Source organism: Excalfactoria chinensis, chromosome Z (genome assembly GCF_039878825.1).
Source record: "Excalfactoria chinensis isolate bCotChi1 chromosome Z, bCotChi1.hap2, whole genome shotgun sequence".
NCBI lineage: Eukaryota > Metazoa > Chordata > Aves > Galliformes > Phasianidae > Excalfactoria > Excalfactoria chinensis.
In genome coordinates, this window is record NC_092857.1 from 74,011,557 (window position 1) to 74,026,226 (window position 14,670).

Genomic DNA, 14,670 nt, shown 5'->3' on the forward strand with positions numbered 1-14,670 from the left:
GTCACTCTCCTTATCTCTCAATTTGGCCAGCGGGTTCTTGTTCAGCCGTGCTGGTTTCCTGTATCCTTTTCTTGATTTCTTATTCTAGGGGATGGAGGTCTCTTGTGTTCTCACAAATATGATAGAGAGTTGCCAGCTCTGTTCTGTATGCTTGTCCCTGTGCACCATTTCCCAGGGGGTTTCATACAGTAGTTCTTTAAATGTATGGAAATTCACTCTTTAGACTTTTCTCTTTGCCAGGCCAGTGTTCCTTGAGATCACAAACTCAGCCAGTGTCAATACAGCCCAGACTGTCCCCAGTGTTTTTTAACCTCTTTAATGATCTCATCTGTTTTGGTAAGCATCAGGTCTGGCAAACCTTCACCTCAGATTGGTATGTCCAATACCTGGCCTAGGAATTTGTCCTCAATGGATTCCAGGAGTCTCCTGGACTGTTTGCAGCCTGGTGTTTCTTCCCCAACAGACATCCAGGTGGCTGAAATCCCCCACCTGGATGAGCACCTGCTAGCATTATGCTACTTGTAGCTGTTTTAAGAATGCTTCATCAACAGGCTCCCCTTGAGGAGGCCTGCATTAGACCCAGAACATCAGGTATAGTTTATTGATCTAGACCCTGATTTTTACTCTCAAGATCTCAATCTAATCATGGCTGTTTCATGCTTGTTTTGTCTCCTTCATGGATTTTTTGTGGCCAAAACTCCATTTTACTACAACTTACCTGATCAAACGTGAATGACATGCAAATTATTCTCTTCCTGCTTGCCTTGATATAGATTATTACAGCCATGAAGAATGGGAGCAGTTGTTTAAGTTGACCTTTATTAGACTTTCAGAGCATTTGCTTAATGTCTCTATTATTAAATTTCTTCTTAAATTTTCATGTATGTATAACATCTTGATCTTGGTTTCTCCCGTCATACTTGATATTACGAACCTACTGAATTTATCCATTTCACACTGTTCCTTAATTAGCAAACAAATCACTTCTGGAGCTGAAATTTGGGTCTGATATTTAGCTGATAGCACATCTTTGCTATGAAATGTGAACAAAGTGCCATGGGTCATTTATTTATTTATTTGTTTGTTTGTTTGTTTATTTTCACATATCACACATAATAGTATGAGCCATTAATTTGTAATAGCAAATGCAAATACTTAGAATGTTTCTAAGACACCATTACTTCTCTATTGCAAGTACAATGCTGGACTGAATGGTTTAGCACAGAGTGGATTTCAAAGACACTGTTGGCAACAATAAATTCACCATTTTCCCTCACCTCTTACATCAGTTCTGTATCTCATTGTCAGTGGTTTCCTATAACTCTGTTACTTAGTAGGTATACATTTCTTTTTTCTTTGGTCAGTCTAAAAACTGAACATAAGTCAAACAAAACTAGACATAATAAGAGACTACAAGTAACCAGAGATTAAGAAACCCTTGCACTGTAATTCTTCTATTATAAAGAATGTTTGTTGTTTTTTTTTTCTCTTTATTATCTGTTTGTTTGTTTGTTTGCTTGCTTGCTTTCTATGGAACGAAATCTTGCCCAAATACTATTTACACACATTTTTGGATCTTTTTGTTTACATCAATATTCCTGCAAGCATTTTTTTTTTTTTTTTATATCCAAAACAGACAATTATACTATTTGATTTGCACATCTTAACTTCATATTTTGGGAGACATCCTCTGGGATGAGACAAAATAACCCTTAATTTTGATTTATTCTGTTGTCTGGTTTCTGTAATACAGCTATTTTTCTTCAGCAGTTGATGTAAAGTAAATGAAGAGGATTCTAATTTTTTTATTTTTTTTGTTTTTTGTTTTTTTCTGGTATAAAATGTGTCATTTCATACAACTAGCTGTTTTCTTTGTTGTAACTTCTTTCCCCCTGTTTTAGCCTGCGGCTCCTCTTTTTTATTTGATCAGTATAGTTTATATCATATTCCAGGCATCACTTCTTCCCAAGAGACAAACAGAATTTCAAATTGCTGCTCATGATTCCTAAGGCAAACTGAAAGGATGCTGACTGAATTAATGTTTCCTTTAGTATTTTCAGGGCTTGTTGGTTTTATTTCCATTAGCTCATAGATGCATTGTGTCTTCTACCTCTAATAAAATTAGTTTTCCTATGATTGACAATTTTTTTTCTTCCAGTTGTTTATAGCTCAACAGAATACAATTTCTGTTAACTTGAAAGTTAATCAATCTGATTATTACAAGACAAAAGAAAATAATTAAAAATATACAAAGCCTAGGTTACCTAATTTTCTATCTATGCCTTTAGAAGGAAAGCCACAGTGCCTGACATTCATATTTTATTCAGAATCAATGTCTCCAGAATTGGAACTGTTGCTATGAATTTCGTAATACACTCAAATGCATAAAATAATTTATTTTACAGGCTGAAACAGCTTCCTACAACACACTGAAAAAACTGTAATTAACAACTCTTTTAATGAGAGTCTTTCTCGAAAATTAATTCAATTTCCACTAGGAAAATTCCCATCCCTTACAGCCTAATTTTAGTAGCTGTCATTTTCACATGACCGTTATCATTTGAAGGAATTAAACTTGTCTACTTTTACCCCTGAAAATCACTATGTTATCTCTATTGTACATTGATCTTACAGTTTTGAAACCACTGGCAAGTTTGCTATTGACAACTGTAAAATATCTTTTCCCCTACGTATTTGTATGCAACAGTGTAGGTATAAATTCTTTATTCTCTATATAAGTAACATCAAATTCTGCTGCTGAGACACATTCTGCAGCTGAACTTATCAGGAAAGACTCATCTTATTTAACAAACACTTAGTTTAAAGTATTAAGTCACAGAAAATGAGAAGTAGCCCAAGGTTTAGTACTAAGTACTTTTATATTCAGGAAATAATGTACTGATCCTTTTAGCTTCTGTTTTCTATCCCAAATCCAACTAAATTCCTGGAATATAAAGAAAGTATACCTTAACAAGTATCAGAGCTGCAACCAATGGTAATGTTCACACAAGATGATTCTAAATCTTTTACTGACAGGACAGGGAGTTTGATGCACACCATGGTCTTTCAGTTCACACAACATGAAAATGATTCCACACAGTCCTGGGCCAAAAATTATGACCATTTTTCTTTAACCAAGGAGAATTACACCTCTATGGATGTCAAGCTCACACAGATTTATTGATATCTTGTTGTCATTTGTATTCTGGCATCTTTCCCTCAAACACTTACTCATTTTTGAATTTGGCCTGGAAGCATTTTTGAATTAAGCTCTAAACCCAAACAGATACCAGTGGGAAAAATCAGCAGACAGAGGGGAAGAAAGAAACCACAGACACTGACAAGGTGAGAGATATAACTTCACACTGCAGTGCAATTTGTTTCCTTTTTTTCTTTCACACTAAGATAGTATTTGTGGATAGCTAAGGAAATGCTATTTTTTGAAAGCAATCTATTTAAGGTGTTTCACAAAGGTGTTTTCTAACATTTTCAATGACCACTGTTTGTATCCATTTCACAATGTTTAATGAGAGCATATGTAAAGTTCCATGTCAATTTTAAATGACATTCAGCATTCTGTACATTATAAAAACACTGCTAAGATGGAAGTCACTGTTCCTCCTGCCCTTATCCTCCATCAGTGAATATGGCACTGGAGAGACACAGGGACCAGGATTAAGCAGTTAATAATGCAAAATTCTGAACAACTTGTTTTCCTATTTCAACTTCTGACAGACAAGTCAAGGCTAATGTATATACATATACATATGACATACATATTAGGGAAGTCCTCATACAAGGTGATCTACTATTCTAATATTTTAGGCCAGGGTCAAACTTGGAAATAATTTTCTTTCAGCATGTTCACAGTCATTAACTGTGTCTGGCATAGTCAGTTTTGTTTGATGTTTTTACTTTTTATTGAGGCTCAGGACCTAGGTCTGATTTGTACCTGCTGTGAAGGGCATGTTTGTGTTCCTCTCCTTCATCCTATTAAACACTGTCAGCATGCTGGTTGTTGTTCTGGGGAACACAATCCTTCCTATAGATGGGCATTAAATTCGTAGCTGTCCAGTCATCTGGAACATCTCTGGTTGGCTATGAATTCTGATAGATGATGGAAAGCAGATTTGGCAGTGTGTCCAGCAATGGGACATCCACAACTCTGGGCAACCTGTTCCAGTGCTTCATCACCTCCTGTGTATAAAATATCTTCCTAAGCTCCAGTCTAAATCGCCCTTGCTTTAATCTGAAGCTATTCTTTCTTGTCCTTACATTCATTATCAGTCCAATGTTGTTAAAAGCTGTTCTCCAGTGGTTTTTTTCTTTGGTTTTGTTGTTGTTGTTGTTGTTTGTTTGTTTGTTTGTTTAACAACTGAAAGGCTGCAGTGATGTTTCCCTGTGGCCTTCTCTTCAACTCCTTTACCCTATCTTGACAAGAGGGGTGCTTCAGCCCTCTGATTATCTTCATGGCCCTCTTCTGGACTCATTCAAACAACTCCACATCCTTCTTGTGTCTGGATTCAGTACACCAGTTGGAGCCTCAGAGAGTGGAACAATTATTTCCCTGCCCTTATGGACACCGCTCTTCTGATGCAACCCAGGATACACTTGGCCATCTGGGCTGCAAGATAGCTACTGCCCTGCTTTTCATCCACCAGAACTTCCAAATTCTTCTCCACAAGGCTGCTGTTAACAAGTTCTTCTTCCAGTCAGTACACAGATCTCGGATTGCCCTTACCCAAGCGCAACATCTTGCACTTAACCATGTTGGACTTCATTAAGTTCATGTGGGTCCTTTTGTATGGTAGCCCTTTGTTCTATTGTGTCAACTTCACTACTCAGCTTGGTGTGTGTGCATTTGATCTTATTTTCTGTGCCACTGATAAAAAATATTAAAGAGCACCAGCCCCATCAATTGTAACCAGACTCCACCTGGACATAGAGCCACTGAACACGAATCTCTGGCTGCAACCATCCAGCTAATTCCTTATGCACCAAATAGCCCAGTCTCTGAACTCGTAGCTCTTCACAGTTAGAGATGGTAAGATCATATCAAACACCTTGCAGAAATCTTGATAGATTACATTGTCAACCAATACTATCAATTCTGTTGTAGGTCAGTGGTCACAATATGCGCATAGTGAAGTCATGATGCCTCTATCAGATCTTCTCCTTGTCTTTTACATGCCTTAACATTGTTTCCAAGAGATTCCATTCCATGATCTTCCCAGGCACAAAGTTGAGGTTTACTAGTCCCGAGTCTTTTTTTCTTAAATTTAAATCTTAAAAACCCATAATTTCCCGAGTCTTCCTTTCTTAAAAACAGCACTGATGTTTCCATGTTTCCAGTCACCAGGAATTTCACCTGACAGACATAACTTTTCAAATGGAATGGAGAGTAGTTTGAAATCACATTAGCCAGTTCCTTCAGGACCCTGGGATGCCACTGGGTCTACTAGAATTGCACACATTCATTATTTATTATAATTGGACACAAGAAGGTGTAAAAACCTACATTCGTAACTCTTCCATCAGCAAATGTAACTCCTTAATGTGTGAAAATTATTGTTAGGCAGTGAACTACACAAATATTTTGTCTCAAGACAAGGGTCATTATCTCTGTTTGTTCTCCTTTTTGATACAGTATGACAGTGTCAGAGTGAGAATAGACAGCAGCCCCCTCTGTAATTCAGTTTTAGATATCATTTAACAACACTGCAAAATGCTGACACTTTTTCTTACTGACAGTACAGCATGTAAAACTTCAGCTTGGTGTGGACTGCATTGCTATGAAAAAATATGCTGTTACAGACAAAACATGGCTTTATAATGCTGTTGTGGCAATAAGGGACCTATTGTTTTATATTATACTTGGCTGAACAGAAGAGTCTTATCATAACAAAATAACACATGCCTTATGAACACTTTTCAAATCACATTTACAACCATAGCGTTGATTTTTCTTCACTGTGTATTGTTTAAAGTAGTTGTATTTTGTGGTAATGTTCTTTAGCTTCAAGTTTTTTCCAGGGAAAAAAAAAAATAAAGAAAAAAGAAAAAAGTAAAAAAGAAAGAAATAAAAAGAAAATCCCTTGAATGAGTAGGGAGTCTTTTCTCGTTAAACTCTATCCTTCTCAGGCAGTGCTCATATGAGGGCTACCACAGGAGCAACATCCACGTGATGAATCCTATGAGAAACAGAGTAATAATGTCTCCTGCCATTTTCCTAGGCTTACAAATAGCCTCTCTGATTCACTGTTATACATCTCTGCACTGAGGACAAAGCTATCACGCAGCTCTTTGATAGCACACCTCAGTGAGAAAGAAGTGCAATCAAAGGCAAACTGGTCAAATTAGTGATCCTGGTAAAACTAAGTGATAAAGTAAAAATTACAGCTAATGAGGTGTTCTGAGCTGCAGCACAGACGAGACTTTTAAGAAATGTCTTAACATTTGACTCACTGCATGGTCTTTCACATACTACTCTAGTACTCATTTATTTTATCTGTGGCACAGGAAATACAGTGATTCTTTACGTACCTAATGACTATATTGTGAGAATTAATGAACTGAGGTTCAGTAATGTACTTAACTAATTAAAAGTTTAAGGATTGTTGATAAGCAGCAAAGGAAGAAAAGGAAGGAAACAAAGGAAGTAAATGATGATAGAAGTCACTTTTGAGGGCAGTCTGGAATCATAAAATCTGGATAGAGGAATCCTGTTGTGTTTCATTTCATTGTGGCCCCTAAAAGTGGCATCGTAGCTGGGCAGGTGGATTTCAAAGCAGTTTAGTAGTGTTAGAAATTCTCCAAATCCCAAATTCTGGTGAGTTGTTTTAATCTGTTCTTGCTTTTGTTTTTGTTTTGCAAACCCCTTAGAAGGCAAAGATTGGATTACGCTGTGCTTGAGAATCAACCTACCAGACTCCTGGCTGTATCAAGTACTCTGTTCTTTGTGATATAGGAGATCATTCTTCTGTCTAAAAAAGAAAGTGTAGGCTGATTTGACTGCTACTGCTGACTGGTGAGTCAAAATACTCCAACTCTATCATGCTTTTCCCCTCGAGGCTGGAAAAATCCACTCAAGATGTGTTAATAGCTGTATAAGCTGCTCCAGTTCTTCATGCCAGGAAACAGGATTGCTGACTGTGTGCCTGAGCAATTAGCACTTGGAAACTTAAAACAAAACAAAACAAAACAAAACAAAAAGGGGGGGGGTGGGGGTGGGGGGGGAGGGGTGAGTGTCTGAGGAAAATGTTCTCTTCTAAGTATTTAAAGAGTCCCAAATGAGACTTAGGCACTACCCTGGCATAAGACATCAGTCAGAAACAGGAAAGCTGTTCCCACAAACATTCTTTGAATTTAGTGATTCAGATTTTGGACCTTGCAAACACACAGAACTTCCTTTCAGACATCACTGGTAATGTAGTAATTTGCTGCAATAGATTTTCCTGTCTAAAACCAGGTATTCTTAAATTTGGAAGCAATTATATAATCTGAGTAGAATTATGAGAGCTACTCTGAAAGTAGTGTCTCCTGTTTTACGATATTGGCCCAGAACATCAGAGGTGGATGTTGGTGGTAGAGCAATAAAGGATCAACCTTCCCACCAATGTTTCATTTTGGTGCCATGGCAGCAGAGGGGCAGTCTCTCACAAAATGGCACCTGGCATGGATGTGCACATGAAGATAAGGAATGGAACTGAATTCCTGAATTCAGAAACAATTGCACTCACTGTCATTAATCAATGCTTACTGAGTGTTTATGGAAATCAAACAGTGGGCATGGCACAGTGTTGGGTGTTTTTCAGCACTGGTGGTGCAGATGTGTATAAGAGCTGCATGTAGGCTCTTGTTCATTGCTGCCAAAAGTGCATAGCTAATGCTGAAGGGTATGCTGAACAAGAATGTTTTGTAGCTGAGAGTGTACTCTATCAAACTCCTTTGGTGCTCTGTATCTGTTGTAGATTCAACAGAAATAAACAGGAGATATTACTGTCAGAGTGACCTATGTATTTTGATGTGACCTGCCTCCCTCAAATGAATGCTTCTGTTACTGGATAAAATACCTAAGAACTGGCAAGTCAGGTTAGATCAAACACCTCCTATATCTGAAAAAGACTTGTAGCAGACATGTAAGGAAATGAAATAGGTCATATAAGAAATTATTGGTCTTCTCCACATCTTCTTCCAGCTTCCACTCTACAGCAATTTACTGCCTTTCTGAACTAGAGATTGCTCAAAGGTAGTTACGTTTAATAGCAAGCAGAAAATTTATTTTCAACTTACTTTTAAGCATATAAATTCAGATTTCTACAGGAACATTTCTACAGTCTTCATTTTTATGTGTCCTTTTACTTGTATTAAACTTGCAGCCACCTCTTTCTTTCAGGAAACCATGAATAATCTCACTAGCATCTGTCATTTTTCAGGATGTCTTGTCCATCCAGCAGCCTTCTAGACTATTTCACATGCACACTCAAGGCACTACACACATCTGATTATGACTATGTTTCTTTTTGATGGTGTTTCTATGTCTTCTATGAGAAAAGTGAACAGACTTCAAATATGCTTTTGAAGAAATGGGATTTAGACAGTGAGAAAGGTGGTTTACTTCCAGCTACTTTTTAGTGAAGTCCAGATACTCTACTTGCATTTCACAGTGACACTGTGACATGCAAGTGACATTGTTACACTGATGTCCACAGGGAGTTTTTTTCACTGGGTCCAAGTCATGCGCTTGTTTTCAGAAGCAAATACATACAGTTTATAATGATTTATGTCATCAGGGAAGATATTATTTACCTTTTCGTTATTCACAAGCCATCTTAAAATAACACATCCTCATGCAGCTGTCTTGATTACAAATTATAAAAATTAAAAGAATATCAAATGTCATTCCAGAGTGTACTTTATTGCCATAGTAACACAGATGTAACTGAGTAGGTTAAGCTACAAATTACATACTCAGCTATTTAATGACTTCATAGAAATAAAGTCACTTAATCAAGCTTATCACTGCTAGTATGTAATCAAGGCAACCCAATTAAAGCCAAAGTCATAATGCTTCGTGTTTCTATGTTATCTCTCTTCAAACAGCATTCTGTATGTGCTAGCGTATCAAACACAACCAATCTACTAACATTACTTGTCACAGGCTATGTTTTGCAACTGTGTTAAATAGATGTTCGTTTTCTTATGCAAATACTCCACATTGTCATTTTGCAGCATTATTTGTAATTAAAGTTTAATCTTTTCAAATATATCCTTTCACATGCTAGATGTTTTCCAGTTGCAGACATCTTAAGCAACAGCAAAAACAGATGTGCTGAAAAGTACACTCCTGGGTTTTCTACTTGTAACTCCAAGGGAAATTCATGGGATACATCTTTAAGCTATGGCTATTATCAAGGAAAATTATAATCAGAAGCACACAGAGCAAGAATAGAAAATAAAATAATAATTATGAAAACTCTTAACAGAATTCAGATTCTGTGCCAGGATGGTTGAAATATCTTTATTTGGAAAAATCAGCACAAATATTTTCTGACAATTCTCCCTGTAATGCAGTAGAAATTTAGTCTGGTTAATCCCATTAATGCCAGTAGCAAACTTATATATACATACATACAGCACTATAACACTTTTCATCATGAAATACTCTGCACTGTTGTTCAACAGACTAAAACAAATTATTGCTTACCCTACAGACATGTGCCCTCAGCAAGTACCTAGAGTTCTGTGATTCCATGATGTCAAGTTCTTCATCCCTTTGCCATCTCCAACCAGACCTTTACCAGAAAATGAAAAATATCACCTATTTTTCCAAATGAAAATAGAAGAGGAATTTTCAGGAGCCTAGGCAAGCTGGAATGTATGGTTCAGAAGGAAGCTCATGAAAACTCAGAAAGAATGTGACCAGTTGAATTTAACTTTGAAACAGAAGCATTTTCTGTTCCATGGAAATCTCATGGGCTTGATAATTACCTTACTTTCATTAGCATGAACAACTTAAGTTAGTTTTATGATAGCAAATTAATATAATAATTTTCAAATAGCAAAGTGCCTACTCAAGTGCTGCTACTTATCCTGCCTTTACAAAACATGTCATGGGAACACAAGTGGCTACCATATACAGTTAGGGACTTCTTTTTACCCTTTCCTAATGGACTTCTCTTACATTGGACACCTTCAAAAGTTTCAGACACCAACCCAGAAATCCCTTAATCATCTATTTAGATTTAAGAATGTAAATAAACCTGCTCATCTCAGGGAAATACTTTAATTTAAGAACGTACTTAAGCTAAGACAGGTGAGGGCCTAATGTGTGCTGTAGAGAAATATGACACCTACCATTTTAGAAGCACCATGTCCTAAAGCACCTGAGTTTTCTTTGGAAGTGGCTCACCTTGTTGAAAGCAGGCCCAAACTTGATTAACTCACAGAGTGTTGAATGGTTTGAAGTCTGAGACAACTCAGACACACTTGAGTGGACAAAAGAATTTTTGGACCAGGAAAATTGACTCCATCGTTTCTCAAAATGAACTTTTTTTCTTTTTTTCTTTTCTTTTTTTTTTTTTTTTTCCCACTGCCTTTTCATTCATATTAAGATAAATTATTAGAAGGAAATGATAGTTTATTCACTTCATAAACATTTACAATCCTGCCACCATTTTCTGCATATTGATGTGGGCTTCAAACCTGTTCTTGTTGATTTCAAAGAAAATGTGATCAAACTTACAGAAAATACCTTTCAGCAACACTGTTCTGCTAAAATCATTAGTGAAGAAAAAATGAATTATTTTACTTTATTTATAAAAACCTGCAATTAGATTTTTTCACATTTATGTCTATTTGAGGTTTGACTTCACTAATCTATGTAAAGAAAGGCTGAACAACTTGAACTTTTCAGACAGCTCAGAGCAGATTTATATATCAGACCTCAATGACAATGGCTAATCGCTCTCTCCAGTGTAACTCACATTATTTTTCTTATACCAGTGGTAAATAAGATGAAAAATTCTCCTTAATTTCATATAAATTTGGTCAGTAACATATTAATAAGTCGATGTGTAGCAAAATAGGAAGAAAAACTTTTGCAGTATTCAAGAATTTCATTTTAACATTTAGCTCAAGTATTGGATTAAATGGAGAACCAACTCTATGCACATGTGTGTGTCTATGGTTAACAATTCTATTTAAGCATCAGTGGAATTTTCTATCGCATGTGCTCTGGGGCATTCTTCAAAATGTTCATAACTCTATCATTTCACAATCAACTCTTATACAACCTAACAAAATATGCACTATCCACTAGAGACTGGTTACATGCTGAGTTTCATATATCAAAGTTTTGTCACGTCTGAGTTATGGTAAGGAGAAAAAAAAAAAAAATCTTGTTTCAGCTTTTCTCTTTCCTTATTAAAAAGTGTAGTGTTTTCACTCAGACAAAAAAAATAATCATAATAATCAGAAGCAGGTGTATGTATTTTGCTCCAACTGCAAAAAGGGGACCAAAGTCAGAGAACAGCTATACAAAATCATGAAGCAGAAAGATGACAGTTTTGAGGCAATGAGCATATGCAGATGGGTATTTTTGACAGCAAAAGTACTCGAGCTTAATTGTATCTCCATTTCATTCCCCTAGTCTCTCTCCCTCCCCTGTGCTTTACTGATCTTTTCTCTCCCCAGTTTCAAAAAGACTAATTTGTCCTTGATCATTTTAAAGTTAGTAGCTGTCCTCCATATCTCCTCTTGCTTTTGTTGATTTTTTTGAGGGGCTACCTGCAGACATCTGGCAAGCAGTAAACTTACTATTAATAGTGTAAATCGAAAGATGCTGGTAGCAGCAGGAGTTTAGTATGGTTAAAGCACATAATTGGATTTCACTGAACTAGAAGTACTACAGTTGCCAGCATGAAGTTGAGAATGGTAATATAAAAGCTAAGGAAAAGGGAACGTAACAGAGAAGTGGGCAGCAAATTCCAGCTGTGCTTAGTACACCCTGAAAAAACAGGATTTGTCTGTGTGATTATATTATTGCCAGGAAACCGCATTTTCGGAAATGCTTATCTGTAATTAATTTGCCAGTTAAACACAGTTTATCATGCAATTCCATTTTCCCCTCCTTTTCCTATGTAACACCTCCAGTGAATTAACCAGATGAAACCTTGATAATGAACTGACAGACATGAGTGACCTTAATAGCCATAGGCAGTCCTCAGTTTTCTATTTTGTCCGACATAAGGTATTTTAGGAGAGGTATTTAAAGCGTGCTGGTTATCCTTGTAAATGGAAATGGTATTTGAGGTTCACAGTTTTCCTTTCTAGACAGCTTTTTCTGTTGCTAGCCCAGGAACAAGTAATGGCTCTGCTTAGTGGACACTATCAGATTTCTCCTAAGATAATCAGAGACTGGAAAATGTTTCAGTGCTTCTTCACTGATTAAAAAATAAAATAAAATAAAATAAAATAAAATAAAATAAAATAAAATAAAATAAAATAAAATAAAATAAAATAAAATAAAATAAAATAAAAATTAAAAGGCTGTTACTAAGTGGTTTAAATCTGACTCTCTTACATTACTGCAGATCAAGTTCTATTTCATTTGCATTCTTTTTAGCTACTTAAGGTAAATCTGAAGTCCACTGTAGTCTGAAAACAACAATTGTATGTGTACACAATAATGGACTGTGAGTGTTTACAAAAGAACTGATTCAAACCCTTGTCCACCCCCAGTGACAGCTTCTTAGCTGAATAGTTTGGATAGCAATTTCTTTCACAATGAGTTTGTTCTTCTCCAGCCATACCATTATTCTGTAAACAGAGCTATGATGTTTGTAACTGTATTTGAGCAGAAAGCTATCAGTCCTCCAGCATACAAACACACTGAAAATATAACGTGTGACAACTCATTCACCTTAATTAGAACTTATTAAAACCCCTTTTGATTCTTACAGTGGTGAATCCAAAGCTCTTATCTGACAGGTTAATGAGGATCTGAAATGAATAGTGTTACTAACGAGGATCTGCTGAAATTAATCATCTGTTATTATTAATGTCAACACCCAAATTTTTAAGGATTAGTTTATGCAAGATAATACCCAGAAGGGAAGAAGCCAAATTAAAATGCTACCAAGTAGTAGGCTATTTTGAAACCAAAAGCAGGGTAACAGCTGTATTTTTGAATGAGGAAATTCCACTATTTATCTAAGATTAATTGTATTTACGCTTTCAGCATTGCTTTTGGGGGGGAAATGAGGGGGGGGGGGGGGGGGGGCAGGGGGTTGGTTGGTTGGTTGGTTGGTTGGTTTTGGGTTTTGTTGCTGTTGTTGCTGTTCTTGTTGCTGTTTTTCCTAATTGAAATTCTAAGAGGGAGAAGAAATTTTTTTCTGTGTGAAAAAGGTAAAGTTGACCAAAGAGATACCTTTGTCTTAATGAATGACGGAGCTATGGCATACAAACTAGACTTAGTTTTACAGGACATGAAGATAAAGCTGACGAAACTGAAGCCTCTAAACCAGGCCAATGTCAAGTATATTAGCCATCTGTCATACAAGAACTTACTCTGTTTATCCCACTTTCCTGGAAAGCTAGTCGCTAGCTTTTGGGGAAAAGACTCCAAGCTGTGGAACTGGTTTCTGTTATCACTCAAAATTTCATTCTCTACATAGAAGAGAACTAGAGGTAAGCGTCATAACAGAGCTTTTCTTTTGAACACTGTACCTTCAGATCTTTATAGGAATCGCTCTGACATCATCACAGTACTGGAAAGAAGACACGTGAGAGGAAAAGAAAGCAACAGTTGCTTTGATAATACTTTCCCAATCCACTCTTTATGTAATTTGTATTCTTTTCGTGCCTCTGTCCTACCATAAGGTGATTTTAAATCACGTGGATAGAGCAGTCCTTGAAGGAAAGGATAAAAATTCTTCTCAGCAATTAATTTGAATTTATAACCAACTATTTGCCAAACATTCTGATTTATTTTTTGGAGAAGTAAATTTGACAGATGGCTTTTTCTGTTACTTTTGTGGCATAGTCCCATTATATCCTTTCTTATTCCTTTACTTCAAAAGCTAAACAACCCATTTTAAGTGACAGCTTGGTAAACATTTTCTATGTCATAAATATTTTCACTGCCTTTTTCATACACCTTTTAGTTTTTCTCTTGATAGATGGTATTTTATCATCTGAGGGAGGCAGCCCAAAATAGAAACAATATCCAAAGCATTCTGTGCATTAAAATGATATTAGACCACAACCAGTGTCTCTTGCTGCACTTTTTCTAAAACAACCAGTCTCAGTCTACCTCTGAGATTGTCAACTCCAGTGTAAGTGCATTATACAGCAATGCAGGTGTTTGCAGTGTGTGAGGAAGATCCTGAAATCTAGCAGACTCCATGGTGAAGAGGGAGTTCACATAGCTTTAAAGGTGCAGAGAGAAATATAAATGTTCCTTAGGTGCATCTCATGACAGGAGCCAGAATGCCAAGACATTCTCCAAGCTCAAGATCAGTGCATGCCTAACAGTAATAAAACAGCCAAAAATTGCAGTAGACTCACATGGATGAGCAAGAAACTCATAACAAAACTCAAATTGAAGTGTATGGACACTTGGGAAGAATAAATAAGCATTATCGGGGAATGCAGAAGTGCACTGAGGAA